This window comes from Mirounga angustirostris, unplaced genomic scaffold (genome assembly GCF_029215605.1).
Source record: "Mirounga angustirostris isolate CCGP_5_RB_7025 unplaced genomic scaffold, mMirAng1.0.hap1 SCAF_11, whole genome shotgun sequence".
Classification (NCBI taxonomy): domain Eukaryota; kingdom Metazoa; phylum Chordata; class Mammalia; order Carnivora; family Phocidae; genus Mirounga; species Mirounga angustirostris.
The window spans coordinates 65163308-65168631 of record NW_026991719.1 but is presented as its reverse complement, the minus strand read 5'-3'; the positions used below and the strand labels follow the sequence as shown (position 1 = coordinate 65168631).

Below are 5324 nucleotides of genomic sequence, written 5' to 3'. Positions count from 1 at the left end.
TTCTGTTTGTTGAAGTTTCTTGGTAAGTCATCCTATTCTGTTCAAAAGAGGGGGAACATATGATTCCCTGTGTTTGGGGACAACCGTAAAAAAAAAAACCAGGGTCAGGGTCACCTGGGTGGCTGAGTCAGTTAAGCATCTGCCTTCAGCTCAGGTTATGACCCTGGGGTCCTGGGATTGAGCCCTGCATCATGCTCCCTGCTCAGCAGGGTGTCTCCTTCTCTCTCTCTCTCTGCCCCTCCCCTTCCCCCTGCCTGTGCTCTCTCTCTCTCGCTCACTCCTGCTCTCTCTCTCAAATAAATAAAATCTTAAAAAAAAAAAAACAAACGGGGTCACTCATAGTAAGACATCTTAGGGAATCTAAAGGAAATTATGTATTCCACCTGGTCTAAGGATCAGGATCTTACACATTTTTGGGAAATGAGAGAATGTTGAAATTTTAGTGGCCACTTTGGGTAAACATTGATTTAGATAGATACAGCTTAAGTACTTGAAAGAGAGAATTTCAAACTTTTCAGAGACAATAGAATGCATTCTTTGGTTGGTATACAGAAGATTCTAAAAAAACAAAAAACAAAACAAAACAAAACAAAAAAACAACAAAATGACTCCAACAACAGCTTCAAAAGATTCTTACAGCAAGGAAATAAACAATATTTAGGGAAAAAAACCCTCATTGGCCAATTGAACAGGTGACACTAACATTGTCCATTTATTTAAGTCCATTTTATACCTGAGATATTGTTAAAGGATTTATTTTTTTACTGAAGTATAATTAACATATAGTGTTATAATAGTTTCTGGTATACAATATAATGATTCAAAAATTCCATACATTATTCAGAGCTTATCAACATAAGTGTACTCTTTTTTTTTTATGTTCAGTTAGCCAGCATATAGTAGTACATCATTAGTTTTTGATGTAGTGTTCAATGATTAATTAGTTGCTCTTAATCCCCTTTATCTAATCTCCCTCATCTCCCTTCCTATTTGTTCTAATTAAGTCTCTTTTCTGTTTCTCTCTTTTTTTCTGGTATGTTCAGTTTTTCTTTTAATTTTATTTATTTATATTTTTAATTTAAATATAATTAAAATACAGTGTTATATTTTTCAGGTGTACAATATAGTGATTCAACAATTCTATACATTACTCGATGTTCATCATGCATGATAAGCATACTCTTACCTCTTCACCTAGTCACTCATCTCCTCACCCATCTTCCTTCTGGTAACCACCAGTTTCTTTTATGTATTCAAGATTGTGTTTTTTGACTTGTCTCTTTTTTCTCTTTGTATGTTTGTTTTTTTCTAAAATTATACATAGGAGTGAAATAATAATGGTAATTATCTTTCTCTTACTGACTTATTTAACTTAGCATTGTATTCTCAAGGTTGTCCATACTGTTGCAAATGGCAAGATACTACTCTTTTGTCTAACTAATACTCCATTGTGTGTGTATCCATTCATCTCTGCATGGACACTTGGGGCACATCCATATCTGGGTTAGTGTAAGTAATGCTGCAATAAACATATGGGCTCATATATTTTTTTGAATTAGTATTTTTGTTTTCTATGTGTAAATACCCACTAGTGGAATTACTAGATCATATGATAATTCTATTTTTAATTTTTTGAGGAACCTCCATACTGTTTTAAACAGTAACTGCACCAATTTGCAATCTGCACCAATTTACCAATAGTGTTCAATGGTTCCTTTTACTCCATATCCTTGCCAACACTTGCCATTTTTTGTGTTTTTTATTTTATCCATTCTAACAGGTATAAATGATACCTCATTGTAATTTTAACTTGCATTTCCCTGATGATTAGTAATGTTGAGCACTTTTTCATGTGTCTTTTGGCCATCTGTATGTCCCCTGGAAAATATCTATTCAGGTCCTTTGCCCCTTTTTAATTGAGTTATTATTATTATTATTATTAGGTGTTGGGCTGTATACGTTCTTTATCTATTTTGAATATTAACCACTTACCTGATACATCATTTGCAAAGGCATTCTTCCATTCACTAGATTGCTTTCCTTTTTGTTTATAATTTCCTTCACTGTGCAAAAGCTATTTATTTTAGTGTAGTCCCAATAATTAATTTTTCCTTTTTTAAAACAAAATATTTATTATTTTAGAGAGAGAGAAAGAGAGAGATTGGGGGAAGGGCAGAGGGAGAGGGAGAGAAAGAATCTCAAGCAGACTCCCCACTGAGTGCAGAGCCTGACTTGGGGCTCAATCTCACAACCCTGAGATCATGACATGAGCTGAAATCAAGAGTTGGACACAACCAACTGAGCCACCCAGGTACCCCAATTAACTTTAGCTTTTGTTACCCTTGCCAGGGGAAACATATCTAGAAAAATATTTCTATGGCTGATGTCAAATAAATTACTACCTAAGTTTTCTTCTGGGATTTTTATGGTTTCAGATATCATGTTTAGAAGATACACGTGCAGTATCTTCTCTGACACAGGCAGCAGCAACTTCCTTCTAGAAATACCCCTTGAGGAAACAAAAACAAATATAAATTCATAGGACAACATCAAAATAAAAAGCTTCTTCACAGCAAAGAAAACTGTCAACAAAACTAAAAGGTGACCTATGGAATGGGAGAAGATATTTGCCAATGGCATATCTGATAAAGGGTTAGTATCCAAAATATATAAAGAACTTATAAAACTAAACACTGAAAACAAATAATTCAATTAAAAGTGGGCAGAAAATGTGAATAAACATTTCTCTGAAGAAGATATAAAGATGGCCAACAAACACATGAAAAAAAGCTCAGCATCACTCATCATCAGGGAAATACAAATCAAAACTACAATGAGATATCACATCACACCTATCAGAATGGCTAAAATCAATAATACAAGAAACAACAGGTGTTGGTGAGGATGTGCAGAAATGGAAACCTTTTTGCACTGTTAGGAGAATGCAAACTGGTACAGCCAGTGTGGAAAAGAGTATAAGTTAAAAATTGTTCTACCCTCCAATCCAGCAATTGCTGGATTGCTATGTATTTACCCAAAGAATACAAAAATACTAATTCAAAGTGATATATGCACCATGATGTTTATAGCAGTGTTAACTACAATAGTCAAATTATGAAAACAGGCCAAATGTCCATCGACTGATGAATGGACAAAAAAAAAAAATGTGGTGTATATAGATACAATGGAATATTACTCAGCTATAAAAAATGAAATCTTTCCATTTGAGTTGACACGGATGGAGCTAGCATACATAATTCTAAGTGAAATACATCAGTCAGAGAAAGATAGATACCATATAATTTCATTCACACATGGAATCTCAGAAACAAAACAAATGAGCAAAGAGGGAAAAAGAGAGAAAGAGACAAACCAAGAAACCAACTCTTACGTATAGAGACCAAACTAATGGTTGTCACAGAGGAGGAGGGTGTGGGGATGGGTTAAATAGGTTATGGGGATTAAGGAGTGCACTTGTGATGAGCCCTGGATGATGTGTGGAAGTACTGAATCTCTATATTGTACATCTGAAAGTAATATTATACTGTATGTTGACTAAGTGCAATTAAATAAAAACTTTCAAAAACTAACAAACAAATAAATACCTAGGAATAAACTTAAGAAAGGAAGTGAATGAGCTGTACTCCAAAAAGTATAACACAATAATGAATGCACTTGAAGATGACACAAACGGAAAGACATCCCATACCTATGTATTAGAAAAACCAATATTGCTAAAATGTCCATACTAGCCAAAGCAATCTACAGATTCAATGCAATTCCTATTAAAATACCAGTAATATTTTTCACAGAACTAGAAAAATAATACTAGAGTTTGTGTGGAACTACAATATAGCCTTAAAAGCTGTGAACGTGCTGAGCGTACACTTTCTTCCAGCACCCAAACCAGTATTGAGATTGATTCTCTATATGAAGGAATCGACTTCTATATCTCTATTACTCATGTGCAGTTTGAAGAATTAAATGCTGACCTGTTCCGTGGCACCCTGGACCCTGTAGAAAAAGCCCTTCGGGATGCCAAGCTAGACAAGTCTCAGATCCATGATACTGATCTGATGGGTGGTTCTACCCATATCCCCAAGATTCAGAAACTTCTACAAGATTTCTTCAATGGAAAAGAACTGAATAAGAACATCAACACTGATGAGGCTGTTATTTATGATGCAGCTGTCCAGGCAGCCATCCTTTCTGGAGACAGCACTGAAACTGCTGGAGGAGTCCTGCCTGTTCTCATCAAGCTGGTAATGGTAATACTACCATTCCTACCAAACAGACACAAACCTTCACTCCCTACTCCGACAACCAGCCTGGTGTGCTTATTCAGGTATATGAAGATGAGCATCCCATGACCAAGGATAACAACCTACTTGGCAAGTTCAAACTCACAGGCATACCTCCTGCCTCTTGTGGAGTTCCTCAGATTGAAGTCACTTTTGATACTGAGCTAATGTTATCCTCAATGTCTCTGCTGTGGATAAGAGCACAGGAAAAGAGAACACGATTACAATCACTAATGACAAGGGCCACTTGAGCAAGGAAGACATTGAGTGCATGGTCCAGGAACCTAAGAAGAACAAAGCTGAAGATGAGAAACAGCAAGGCAAGGTGTCTTCCAAGAATTTACTTGAATCTTATGCATTCAACATGAAAGTAACTGTTGAAGATGAAAAACTTCAGGCAATATCAATGTTGAGGACAAACAGAAGATTCTTGACAAGTGCAATGAAATCATCAACTGGCTTGATAAGAACCAGACTGCAGAGAAGGAAGAATTTGAACATCAGCAAAAAGAGCTGGAGAAAGTCTACAACCTCATCATTATTAAGCTGTACAAGAGTGCAGAGGGCATGCCAGAAGGAATTCCTAGAGGCTTCCCTGGTGGTGGAGCTCCTCCCTCTGGTGGTGCTTCCTCTGTACTCACCATTGAAGAGGTTGATTAAGCCAACCTGAGAATAGGTCTAGCATTGTTCCACACAAAATATTTGAAGGACCCAAATTTGTAGCAAATTCCATGGCAGTTTTAAAGTTGAGCTGGTAAAGTAAATAAACTGGACATTCTTGATGTACGAGAGAGGGGAGGAGCAAGATGGCAGAGGAGTAGGAGACCTGGATTTCCTCTGGTCCCAGGAATTCAGCTGGATAGGGATTAAATCATTCTGAACACCTACGAACTCAACAGGAGATCAAAGAAAAGAATAGCAACAACTCTCTGAACAGAAAAGTGACCACTTTCTGGAAGGTAGGACGTGCAGAGAAGTGAATCTGAGGCGATATTTGGGAAGATAGACGGCGGGGGAGGGAGA

General features: G+C 36.7%; 1 pseudogene; it reads left to right on the top strand.

The window, feature by feature from the left end:
- Nucleotides 1-3454: 3454 nt before the first annotated feature.
- On the top strand, nt 3455-5067 carry LOC123835065 (heat shock cognate 71 kDa protein-like; annotated as a pseudogene).
- Nucleotides 5068-5324: the final 257 nt, after the last annotated feature.